Here is a 14,433-nt window from a genome sequence, read left to right on the forward strand (position 1 = left end):
CCTGTACAGTGACGTCACCTAGCGCGCGATTTATAAAGGCTATTCCATTATTAAAAGGCTGAAATTGTCAAGGCGTCATCATAAAGAGACCTTGACGAGTAGAAACCGGTTAGGCGACAGTAATTCTTCGAGCTTTAATTCCAGGGAACCAGACTTTCCTGTAATATTTTGAAGTGCTGTTGAGCAATAGTTCCGGAGGTTTTCTGAAGGTCTCTGGCTGCATTTTCAACCTTTTTGGTGCCCTGATCATTTAAAGAGGAATGTTTTTATTATTTGTTAACACTAACTTATGAATTATTCAAGCATAAAAAGGCAGCCAACTGGTATGAACCAGTGTTGTGATCTCTTTGTGTGTATTATCATCAGTTAAACATTTTAGTTAACTAAAATAAAAATAAAAACTAGACTTTTGGAATAATAATAATAATAATAATAATAATGACAATAATAATAATGATAATAATAATAATGTGTTTATTGAGACTTTTGATATTTACAGTACTGTGAGTCTTGCCTCTGGCATCCACACAATAATACCACATTTAACACTGAAATGAATAAAACCTAAAGTAAAACTCTTAACCGAAAAAAGAAAATTCACTTTGGAAACTAACCTCAGTTAATAATGCCATTACAGATGATATGGAGGCTCTTTCATGAATACAGGTGTGCCTTGGTTATATATTGTCATATGGTCCGCAAACGTTATATGCAAACTTTACAAAAACAGAAATACATACTGTATTTGACTTCCACATTAAAGCTTAAACTCTCATCAGCTGTGCCAGTGTCAAAGCCTTTGCTCCTCTGGAGAGTGTGGTAGTGGCTGGAGCAGCTTCATCTTGTGTGATGGGTGTGTGTCCTCCAAACAGCAGGGGGTCAGTAGCCATTCTGTCTACTCTTAATGACTGGGACCAGGACAATGGAGCTCTGCTGTGTGGTGGACTAGGAGGGGTAACAGAGCCACAGCTGGTACTCCTATGAAAAGAATGGACATCCAGACTGTGGTCATAAATAATTAACCAGAGGACACACAGAAGTTTATACAGATGAAAGTACATCTGAATGCTAAACCTTATTGACGTTCATAAAATATATCATAAAGCCAACTTGCTTTCAGCACTTCCTCGAAAGCAGAGGCAATTAAAGGATTGTAAAAAAATAAGGTATTGGCATATTATACACATTATAGTTATTGATGACCAAAGCCTGCTCTCATGTTGTTACAGATATGACCTATAAAGACCTCAAACTCTTGAAGTGAAATTGCAGTCTAGTTGCAGACAGCAATAAAGTTTGAGGCTATTCAAGGATTATATCATCCTTATGATGCTCATATTTGTGGATGCCACAGATGAGCACCTACTATTTCCTGTCTTCTTTGTTGATGCATACTTGGTGTACTTATAATGTACTGCCTGTGCAGACTTAAATCAAACTGGAGGGTACGTAGATGTCTGCATGGAGTTTAGCATTCACGCTCATGCTTAAATTGTTCTGAGGTGAATCTATGTTTGGTGTGACCGAAGAGGATGCAAAGGATAGGATGAGATGGAGGCAGATGATCAGCTGTGGTGACCACTAAAGGGAGTAGCCAGAACAAGAAGTGGTCAGTGTGGCTGCCAGCATTTATACATGTGCAGTGTGTTTTGACAGCCATGCGTAATTGCATGGAGGATGTACTTGCATATTAGATTAACTGGCAGTTCTAAGGCTAAGTCCACACTAATGTGTTTTCGTTTGAAAACGCATTGTTTTCTCTCCATTTTGGCGTCCCGTCCACACTGGACGGCATTTTCTCTGATAGAAAACACAGCGTTTTGAAAACGCTCTTGAAAACGTATGCATTTGAAAATGGTACTTTAAGGTCGCAGTGTGGATGGCAAAAATGGAGACTTTCTAAAACGATGACGCATGTTAGTGATATGATGCAGTCATATTTATAGAAAAAGATGAATGTATTTGGACCTTTTGTTCTGCTGTATGATGGCACAAAGAATCAGTATTACATCTCTGCTAATATTTTAAGATCTCAATACTCATGCAAGAGGAAGTGTTTCTATTTTTCCCGATAGATTGCAATTAATTGGCACAGATATGGTTCACACCCAGCTGTGAGTTAAGATTACTTGCTCCATATGTATTAGAAATCTTCCATCAATCACTGTAGCTTCAGAGGACCGTGCAGGCTGCTTTATCTGGACTAATGAGGTTAACGGCGATAAGATGACCGTGGAGGTAGCGGGTGTGAAGCAGGCTACAGGCAGCCAGGACTCAGGTGTCTTTCCTGCCTGCCTCAGAGTCTCAGGTGGTCACAGAGGCGCTGTTTGCTGTGTATGATCACCCAAGGGTGTCCGTTAAGCACAATGTGGCTCTTGTAGCCACCGCTGCTGCCCAGCTGCTCGTTTATCAGGTTTAATCAAAGCAGGACTAACGTGTGGTACTGCTAATAAGGTTCATGAAACACAACATGTGCAAGAAAGATTTGGAGAGATTAAACACCCACTTAATCAGTTTTTGGGATTTATTCACTTTATGCTTGTGCGGAACACTGACTGACAGACAGACTTAAATGATACCAAATACCTCAAAGAATGTAACTGGGAGGAAAGTATAAAAATGACTCACGGTAAGAATGCAAACAGAATTCTTTAAAAATGAATTCACTTGGCTTTGTGTTTAAATGTAATACACATTACTTTTGTTCTAGCTGTCAGTGGGAGTATTTTTCACGCATTTTGTGTTTTGACATTTTTGAAAGGTTTTTGCAGCCTATTCCAGGGGTCCTTTGGTTTTTGGGTCAAAGCAGCATTTGTCTGTATATTTAATGAGTGCAGTCCTGTTGTCTTGTGTGTGGTGTGAGTGATTAACAGCCACCAACGCAACTTAGTCTGAGTAACAGCAAGGTCTGCGCACCCACACACACAGTAGAAAACAGTAGAAATGAGGAAGTTAAAGGATTTAACGGGTGATACTGTCAGATAGAAGCACACACACACACACACACACACACACACACACACACACACACACACACACACACACACACAACCTTTTAAAAAAAAGGAAAAAAGCAGCAATAACCACTGTTGTGTGTCATAAAAATAACTTCCATATCAACTGAAGGGTAAAACTTGAACAGTATTTTTATTCTGGACATTACCTTGAACCTGAGCTCGATTGCTGATGCATAATTTACTCATCACAAAGATTGCCGAATAGATTAGGCAATGCTCCAAATTTAGAGTGCTCAGTCACAGTAAAGGTGTGCCACTGCTCTCCTCCGAGTATATTGTGTGTGTGTGTGTGTGTGTGTGTGTGGGCGCTGACAGCAGAGACCTTTTGTTTACAAAATAAAACAGTTATTGTGACAACATGTGATAAGAATGTAAAATGTTAAAACTCAAAGAAATTTTTCAGCGCAAACACCAAACAAAAGACAGCAGAGTCTTTTCATAGCTTCCAGCTGCTAACTGCAGACAGTCGGTAGCCACCTTTGATAGTGTGTGTTCACTTCCTTCCTACTTTAGGTGCACTTACTAAGAAACAAAACTCTTAGAAGAATAAAAAGGAGCTATTCTAGATAACAGGGATGGATGCTAAGAATTTTTGTACGCCTTTGTAAATGGTGCATTGAACTTAAGTGACACAGAGAAGATGACTGACAGCAAACAGAAGAGCAACGTCTATGTGTTGCAGCATATATGAAAATATACAATATAAAAAACATTTAAAATATTCTACTTTTTTATCTCACAAACTATAAAAGACCCAGTAACATTTGGCGAGAAAGAAACAAAGCCAAGTTATAGATCATAAAGACACACTATCAAATACAGTATGAGGGCAGAAGAGGCATTTATATAATGATATTTGGTTATACTTGCATATATAATAACAAATAAGTCGAGGGAAAATATCTCCTACATCATCATACAAGGCAGGATGGATCCCTGTTTTCATGTTGTTTACACCAAATTATTATCCTACCACCCAAATGTCACAGCAGTAATCAAAACTCATCAGACAGGCAACATTTTTTCCGTCTTCTATTATCCAATTTTAGTGAACACTTGTGAATTGTAGTCTAAATTTCAGTTTTTTGCTAACAGGAGTAGCACTCTTAAGTAGAATTGTCAGTGCATTCAGATGTTCTTCTTTATACCTTTGTTGAAACAAGTCATTACTAGAGTTACTGTTGCCTTCATATCAGCTTGAAGCTGTCTGCCCACTGAATTATTGGATATTTTGTCTTTTTATACAATTCTCTGTAAACCCTAGTTTGTGTGGGAAAGTCTCAGTAGACCAGTAGTGTCTGAAATACTCAAACTAGCTCACCATGCACCAACAAACATGCCACATTAAAAGTCACTCAACCCTGTAAGTGTATCATATTTGAAATATGAGTTTTCGAGGCCTCTAGATTATTAATGTGATTTTTTTTCTCCTTTTTTCAAAAAAACAAAACAAAAACCCCCAAAAAACTGGATAAACTGATCAAAAATACCAGACTTTGCAACAATGATACCAATTTAAAAGTCATATATGGCAATAGAAGTTTAATTCGTTAAAAAACCAAAAAATATTAACAAAAGGTTTTACTGCATCAAATCCTATTTCTTCTGATGCTGATGCTCAGTTTGAACTTCAGCAAGTTGCTTTGATCACGTCTACAAAGCTTAATAATAATATAATAATATTAGTAGATGTGAATACAAACTTTATTTCAATGTAAATGTTAATTCTAGTAAGTATACTCAACTTGAATAAGTTAAGTGGAACATGAGCACATGTGTTAGTATCAGTGTGTGCAAGTCAACCTTCAACACCCAAGCCTTCACAATATGAAGTTAAATATGTTGCATCTTTCTAATAAGAAATGTATCAACTCTAATATGAATATACATTGCAATTAATGTTAAAAAGAAACTTTATTTCTAACACACACAAACAGTTAATGTGTTTGCTGATGTTTGTTGAGCTGATAGAAACATTGCACTTGAAATTACCTGCCAATTAAAAAACTGTTTTTCCCGTTATGCTCCTCTTACTCCTCTTTTAAGTGAAGTACGGCAAAAACAACTTATGGAGACTCAAATCAATTTGAAGGCTTCAATGACATGAAAAAAATAACTCCCCTCAAATGCCTAAAATCAAAGTACTGAGCCTGTCTTGAAAAGGAGTAGAAACTAGATACTTGTTTTAAAAATTTAAGGAGTAAAAAGAAAAAAAAAGAAAAAATACAACTGTGTGCTTTTAGTGCAGATATGTAGTTTCCTGCAGACAACTGGCAGTTTTTCTCAGAAAAACACATCTGCCTGTTTTAATGTAAAGTAAGGCTGAAACTTCCTCTGCAATGCTGCCAAAACACCAACACTGAGGTTTTATTCATTCCACCCCACCACACACACACACACACACACACACACACACACACACAGAGTCTGGAGAAAAAAACCCTCCATTCGATCCACCCTGCAGACATGCAAGGTGCACTGCCCGGGTACTTATGATTTGACGTCAAATTTGATATGATATGTCACACATAGACAACACCGACCTAAATATTTTACAGCACAAGCAGAAGGCAGGTATATCACAATATACAATCCAATATACAATCAGGGCCCCAAGGTCCCCGTGTCTTAGGAATGTGACTGACTGAAGCTTTTAAATTGTTTCACAACACATAAAACAGATTAAACAGACTGATCTCATCACATTTTACATTCTAGAAGTATATTCATATATTGAGGATCAACTACTATATTGTTTAAGCTATTCATCAGTATAAATAATATGCATTTTAGATTTTTTTTTATCGCTACCCATTAATAATCCTCTTGAGGCAGGACAGGTCATTTTGAAACCTTAGCATCAACAATAATTTCACCAAAATATAAACTTCATTACAATAAACTGGTCAGTCAGAATTATGTTGTTTCTAAACCAAATACCTAGAGTTGCTGGTACTGCATGCATGTGAAGCCTGACATGCTGCAGATAAAAACCACATGCAAAAATCAGGATTAAGTTTTAATTTATAATCTTAAAAAGAAAATTATATAAGAAAATCACAGTGAAAACTTTAAACCAACCCCCCTCATTTTAAAAAACAGTATGTGCTGTAAGGGGAAGAAGGGGTTGAAATTCTTTGTCATTGGCCTGTTCAAGCTTCCTCTTACAGCAACAATAGCACCCTTGTAGCTCTTTGGTCAGACCCTGGCAGCGATGTCCTTGGGTCCTGTGACTTTGCCCTTCTGTTCATTCTGCTTGCCTAATCCAAGTGCTCGCTTTCTCAGACTGATGCGAGAAGATCAGAAGAATGTGTGACCACAGAAAGGCAATAAAACACATCGATTAGACAGTAAATATAAACTTGAACTGGATTTGCTGACTTATTCACAATTAAAACCATCACTTTACAGATATATGGCTGTCAGGCAATATATTTTATTTTATAGTCTATCTATCTATCTATCTATCTATCTATCTATCTATCTATAAAATCTAGTGAAATCACTAGCACATTGGTTTAAAAAAAATGTTTTATTTAATGTATAGATTGTGCCAGAGGCAAGGAATAAGTCATTGACTCAGTTAAATATCTACGCTGTTAGATTTAATCAGGCAAAGTGCTGTGTACTGGGTGTGGAAAGCTTTCAGTGTTCCAGTAAGAGCAGATAAGTTGGAAATGAACAACAACCTTATATTCTAGCAAATCCTTAAAAGCTCTTTGTCTAAATCTGAGTAGAATCCAAGAAGTGATTGGTTAAAACAAGAGCTGATGTAATGTATTGTGTTGTAAGGATTTATTGTAATACCAACTGACTTTGGAAAACCTTTTGAAAAACGAAACCTGGGGGTGATTGTTCACTTATATTGTTAGAAAATCTTTTTAGATGAACCAACCAAGCAACTGATTTAATTTAGAAATATATCTTAAACAGGGGTGAGGAACACCAGGCCTCAAGGGCCGGTGTACTGCGGGTTTTAGATGTGTCCTTGATCCATCACAGCTGATTTACATGGCTAAATGACCTCCTCAACATGTCTTGAAGTTTTCCAGAGGCCTGTTAATAAGATATTTATTTGATTCAGGTGTGTTAACCCAGTGGGATATCTAAAACCTGCAGGACACCGGCCTTTGAGGCTTGGAGTTTCCCACCTCTGTTTTAGGAGATAAGTTGATGTGATCAAGTCTGGTGTTGCTGACACACACAAAAAAAGAATATATTCTACTTGACCAAATAAAAACATGACCAAATCTCTAATGTCATCTCTTACCTCAGTGATATTAATCATGTTAGGATAACTGCGACATAATAAAGAAATTAAGCATTTGGATGACATCTTTAGAGTGATTTAATCAAAAGAAAGTTTAGTATCAGTGGGCATGTTGTAATAAACACTGCTCAGCAGGACTGTACATGCTGAAATCATTACCCAATGCCTACATGCAGAAACTGTTTCCTGGAGGTGACTAAATGTTTAATCATTAGCTGTCCCAGGAGTCACTGTACAGCACTGTGGGTCTTAAGACACTGTTTTACATGCTGGTTAGAAAAAAAGAAAAGGAGGAAGAATGCAGCCATTTTTAATTGTTAAACTTAACGTTGAGGTTTCCTCTCTCACTGGTGACACAACATATTTAAAATATTTTTAGCAGAATGTTTTAAACCATAAATTAGCAAAGAACTGAGCTTTGTTTCTATTTAATTTTGTGATTTCACTTTCAAATTTACTGTGGAATAAAAGAAATCTGCTCATTTTATTTTTAACGTCTGACCCGAAGGGTCACAAGATGCGATCAGATGATCTGATGTGAGAACTTCACATGACTTTAGTTTTGAAATGTTGCTGTGGCTTTACTTCCCCACATTATTGTGGGAATTATTTGTTTCTCCTGCTAAAAAGCACGGAGCCGGCAGCATACAGCACAGAGAAATTACAGGAAAGCTTTTATTTTTATGGGAATCATGTGAACACCACATAACATGCAGATTGTGAGCAATTTCATTCCATTCTTTCAGCAGAATCTGCACAAATAACACAAATCACACAATTAAAAGCTAATACAAGTGATGTGGCTTGAAGGAAATTACAAAGATGTGGCTTGTGACATGAGAGAGAAATTAATTTGCCAGAACTCTGCAGCCTGAGCTTGAGGCTGGTTAAGTACTGGCAGAACTGAAAGCAATGTTTTTGTTTCTTCCTCCAATTGCTCCTGTTAAAGCAGAACTCCAGGCTGACCCCTTGATTTCACACTATTTGTTACTCTTCTTTCGCACCAACGCTTTGCTCGTCCTCCTTTAGTAGATTCATGGATCTTCTCTGCGGCCTTCCTCTTTTACTTTGTCAGCAGTGCCATTAACAACACCACATTTCTCTCATTGTTCATCTCAGGAACACTTCCAGTGTCCCTGGTTTTAAAAAATCTCACCTTCTGGGATAATTTCCCATTTATTTCATGACGCACAAAATTGTGACAGCTGGAAAAAACAAAAAATAAAATAAAAATAAAACAAACACAAAATACCCCCCACAGGAGCATACTTCCTAGTTGTACTTGATCAGTAGTGATGAGATTTAAAAAAAAAGAAAAAAAAGAAGTCTGGATCAGTTTAACAGAGATGTCAATGCTCCCACTGTTTGTGTGTGGGATTGTCTTACAGTCTGTGTAATGCACCTTTTGATGGTAGACTTTGGTCAGTGCTAATAAATAATTGATGGTGGGAAATTCATGTAATGTTGCGGTTGTCATTCTCACTTCCATGAAGCTTAAACTATATAAAAATGCCAATTTTAACCTTCGTAATAGGGACTCCCCGCTGAGACCCAACTTAATCCCAGCACTGAAATTAGACCTGTTAGTGAATTTGATGCCACAATTGACACCTGCTCTCATATTACGGTGCTGGGAAAAGATGGTGAGATTTGGAAAGAAAAAACCTCACTGAGCACCAGTGAATCATATTTTTATAGCTGGTTTTAACCTGCAGAGACAATAGAAAAACAAAAAACAATACACTCAAAGGGACGAGAAGGATAAGACCCAAACGCACTGCAGGCTGGACTTTGAATAACAAATCCAAACACCAGAATTAACATTTAAAAAAAAGAAAAAGAAAAAATGGACCGACAAGCACAGCGGTCAGAGCACAAAAGAAGGCAGCACACAGAAAAACAATTTAACCTTGAAGAAAAGACGATTTATATAAACACGGTAGCCTGATTACATAACAGGACACAGATGGGGATTGAGGGACAGCTAAATATAATGACCACAGGTAAAAACAATCGAGGAATCGGTTGAAGTATAATTAACACAGGGCACAAAGGAGATATAATATTCAAGGTAAAATAATAAGAAGAAAGAAGTCTCCTGTCTTTAAAAAGAACATGGCAGCACAGCTTACCTTTGCAAATTTGCATGTCAGGACAGATAAGACCAAAGTGGAGCTGTTTGGCTGTAATAAACAAACCTGCATGCATGGTGAAAACCAAGCACAGCATGTCAGCAGAAACACTGGCTAGGCTTGATGGTGGAGGGCTGATAATTGGAGCTTGTTTTGCAATCTCCAAGTCATCAGCTGAGGTGCTGTGCTACAAGTGGGTTCAACATACCCACGGTAGCTTTCCATAACCTGGATTCACTCATTTCTTCATTTCAGCATCTCTTTACTGGCTAGCTGTCAAGTTTAGAATTTAATTTAAAAATCAAGGTCTTGAAAAGTGAGGACCTATTGCATCTTAAAGACCTCATAGCACCATATTATCCCAATAGAACACTTTGGTTTCAGACTGCAGGATTACTTGTGATTTTCACATTTCCAAAAGTAGAATGTGAGCAGAGCTTTCAGCTTTAGGGCACCACTCCTGTGTACCCAGCTCCTAATTTGGATTTGGGAAACAGACACCCCCTCTACTTTTAGGATTAGTCTCAAAACGTCATATAGTTAGGCTTTCTAGTTAAGTGACCCTAACCCTCAACTAAGTCACATTGCTAGTCTCAATTTGTTGGGGGCTTCCAGGGAGAATTTTCCAGTCATGTCTTTTCTCCTTCCTCATTGCCATACATGACTGTTGCTTTTAATCCTTTGTAATTATAAAATTTTGCCTCTCTCACAATGTGTTTTCCCCTCACCCCCAACTGGTCACAGCAGACGGCTGCCCCTCCTGGAGCCTGGTTCTGCCAGAGGTTTTTCTTTTAAAAGTTTCTTTCTCAACTCTAACCTACAATATAAACCGCATTCAGGCAAATTGGTGCTATACAAATGAAATCGGATTGAATTAAAGTGAACTTTTACTGATTGCCGATGTTTGGCTAAGTGGTCACAAAGCTAATCAACTCATTAAGTTAACCCAGAGTTTTCCCCTGTGTGGGCATGGTATTGACAGTAGCTGACTGATTAAGTGAGATTGATTGTACGTTTACCTGCCAGTGCAACAAAGAAAGATGAAGGCTAAACACATAATGACTGAAAGCTACACAGCTGCTATAGACAAAGGGGCGGGGTGCGGTCTTACTGACTGTCAGGGAAATCCAGAGAAAATAGATGCTATTGAACAACATATCTTCTTACTCTCCAAGGTATTTTCCTGAGAAAATTGATCAGTCAGTAGGCAATGATTTCCACTGTAGAACAAACTGCTCTGGCGCAGGTTAAGATTTGTGCATAAACTACAGTGGTGATATACCCCAGTAACAGTGAACCAGCTTTGTAGAACTCAGGGTTCAGCCTGATGTTACCTGGATAAGATGAAATCCTCTTTGTAGTACCCTCATTCAGTTGACCATGAACTCCTCTGCATACCAAAGAATACTTTGGCATGCATGCCATCCGTCTCACACCTGAAGCTTGGCCAGAAAAGACAAGAATCAAGGTGTCGCAGTGGCCCAAAGTCCAAACCTCAACCTCACTGAAGTGTTGTGTTGGGACCTTCAGTGAGCTGTGCATCTTTTGCTGATGCACTTAATTACTCTCAAAATTCAAACTCTTATTTGCAAAACCAAATAAAGGCTTAAAAAGCTATTTTAAGCAGGTGTGTTCTGCAGAGCAGAGAAGATGCAAATCTTGCGTTTTCTCCCTGTGCAGTGCATCTGTAATGCTAGAGGTCACAAATAACACCATTTGGATAGGGAAATGTGTGTTTGTGAGCATTTGTGCTTTTTGAAAGCTTGCATGTTTGTACTGCTTTCCCCTTGGATAGAAATGTAGTTTCTGAAGGGTTAAACAGAGGTTACTGTGTCAGCCTCTAGTGGAAAACTGTTATCTTGTTACTTAGTTGTGCTACAGAACAATACATGTAACAAAATTGAATTGGAGCCGTTTTCAAAACAAGAAACTGATCAGTACAACCCATCAATATAATCATTAATACAATCACTTACTGCTATTATTTAAAAACATTCAGCATTCTCACATGCTCTCACTAAAAAGAAGAAATTTCATGCGTTGAAATAAAAAGAATTTATAGGTTACTATCGTTTGTGGTTTGTGCTTGTTTTGATATTCTGCCTTTCTTCTACATCCAAACTGCGACTGTGCCCCCCTTGGTGAGAGAGCAGATCCCCTGATAATTAAGGTTCCCCTTTTTGAAAATGCAAAGTCGATGTCAGAGCTCCATTATGGATGTCTCTGTGGATATCGCTTCCAAGTTATTGATCAAAAACTGAGCATAGCATTAGCTTGCAAAGGAAATGAAGTTATGATTAATTGATCACTACACCAGTCCACAACAGCTGATGGCAAATAAATATAGGATGCACAAATAAAGCAACTTAACCCTGCCTACAGTGGTATCTGCAAGCCACTTTGCAACACCATATCAATTTACATGCTGTATATGGCTTAATGTCATATCCGGTGGGTGTGGGCGGGTCTTACTGCTGCTCTTCCCATGTTTACATTTCCTTGACTGGGACGTTCCAAAAATCTTTGACTAATCCTGCTAAGATATAACAGATGAGTATCTTTTTAAAACCACTTCAGCTTCAGATCATGCTTATTTTATATACTCTAAGGATCTGAATGATGCTATAAAAGAGCAGTTTAAATTATAAGCATGTAACAAGAGGGAAATGCTGTTTTAAAACAAACTTATAGAACCTGTCACCAGGAAGTGATTGCCTAATGTTGCAGTAGTTAGTGACATTTTCTTTAGAGCGGACTGTGTCTTTAAGGAAAACAAGTAAATAAGCATGTAAATCTTAACCTTTGCTGTTATTACAATTCCTCCACATGGAGGAAATTCCTGAGACACCACCTACCAAACAACCGTGCTGAACATCACTGTTTGTATCTGTGGTCTCCCCACTCTCCTGAACCTCTGCAATTATCTCTCCACTAGAGTCATCACGTATGTTTTTGGAATGCACTTGAAAAACCAAGACTGGGGAAATGGATACAATTAAAAACCAGAGCAGCTTTCGGACATGTGTATTTAAAGGTTGTGTTGTCTGCTAGGTAACAATGAACCATTTTAAAATTAAGTATTATCAGATTATCCATGCTAGTGACAGAGCAGGAGGTAAAGTAATTTGAAGAAAGAAAATGCACACGTTGTTATTGTAACAACATGGAGGAAAAGATTACCTTTTTTTTTTTTTTTACTGTGCACCAAGCCATTTCAGTGCTCCATTATTGATCATAATTTGGTATTATGAAATTATACTGCATGAAATTGGAGTTTATTGCTCTGTTTCATTTCCATGCGTTGCCTGGAAATTAGTTGCTAAGCATGGACAGCAGCCACAGGATTGCATGATTATGTAATTGGGTAATAGAGGAAAACAGCAGAGAGCAATTCAGTGGGTAGAGAAAAGAGGATGCAGCTTCCTGCAAGGGACATTTGCCTTTAGTTTGAAATCTCTAGATTTTATTCTTTTATTAAAAAACTTCATGTGAATGCCCCAGTGCTGCTTCTATGCGGTGGTGTAGAAGATACTCTAAATGTAGGACAAGGACAAAGTGAACACCCCCCCACAAAAACAACAACAACAACAAAAAAAAAAAAACAATTGAGGCAGGGCACGCATGGGGAATACATGGGCCGAGAGAGCAGAAAAGACGCAACTATATAAACACTGGGGACTAACTGGAGCATGAGTTCTGATGGAAGCCTCCAGCAGGACAATGTGCCATATCACAATGCTCAAATCACCTAAAACTTTTTTTTAACATAATGCATTCAACATTCAACAGGGTGATCGTGGCTCAGGAGTTGGCAGTTCGTCTTTGTTACACCCCGGCCTAGGCAACCGGAGTGCAACACGAAAAAAGTAAAAATAAAGCAAAAACACACGAGAAGGAACTAATACGGGCTTCCACAAAAATAATCCCAAAACGAGATTTAAAGCAAGAAACGACATTTATTTACATCACCAAACACAAGACGTCAAACTATTTACAACGGGGGGGGGAGATCGCGACCATGACATACAGAAACACAAGGCTTAAATACATAGAAGGAGCAATCAGGAAATGGACCACATGAGGGAAACACAGCTGGGGCAAATTAGAACTGACGAGACAGGGAAAATGTAAACTGAACACACTAAAATAACACAGACTTTCAAAGTAAAGCAGGAAATACATAACAGTCACGCAAAAACAAAACACTGACACACCGAAACGTAACATTTCCCCCTACCCAAAAATCAAACATGTAACCCCAAGTGAAATGTTTTGATCAAAACCGGATGAAGGCTGGTGGAGGCTGGAGCGGTCCCACGGACCCTCCAGCAGACGACGAAGGCTGGAGCGGTCCCCCGGACCCTCCAGCGAAGACGGATGAAGTCTGGAGCGGTCCCACGGACCCTCCAGCGAAGGCAGACGAAGGCTGGAGCGGTGCCTCGGACCCTCCAGCGAAGACAAACGAAGACTGAAGCGGTGCCTCGGACCCTCCAGCGAAGGCAGACGAAGGCCGGAGCGGTGCCTCGGACCCTCCAGCGAAGGCGGACGAAGGCTGAAGCGGTCCCTCCAACGGACCCTCCAGCGAAGACGGACGAAGGCTGATGAAGGCTGGAGCGGTCCCACTGACCCTCCAGCAGACGACGAAGGCTGGAGCGGTCCCTCGGACCCTCCAGCGAAGACAAACGAAGGCTGACGAAGGCTGGAGCGGTCCCACTGACCCTCCAGCAGACGAAGGCCGGAGCGGTCCCTCGGACTCTCCAGCGAAGGCAGATGAAGGTTGGAGCGGCCCCACGGACCCTCCAGCGAAGGCGGATGAAGTGTGGAGCGGTCCCACGGACCCTCCAGCGACGACAAAGGCTGGAGCGGTCCCTCGGACCCTCCAGCGAAGGCGGATGAAGGCTGGAGCGGTCCCACAGACCCTCCAGCGAAGGCAGATGAAGGCTGGAGCGGTCCCTCGGACCCTCCAGCGGAGACGGACGGCTGAAGCGGTCCCTCCCTCGGACCCCCCAGCGAC

The sequence above is a fragment of the Aulonocara stuartgranti genome, assembly GCF_965226115.1.
Source record: "Aulonocara stuartgranti genome assembly, chromosome: 13".
Classification (NCBI taxonomy): Eukaryota; Metazoa; Chordata; class Actinopteri; order Cichliformes; family Cichlidae; genus Aulonocara; species Aulonocara stuartgranti.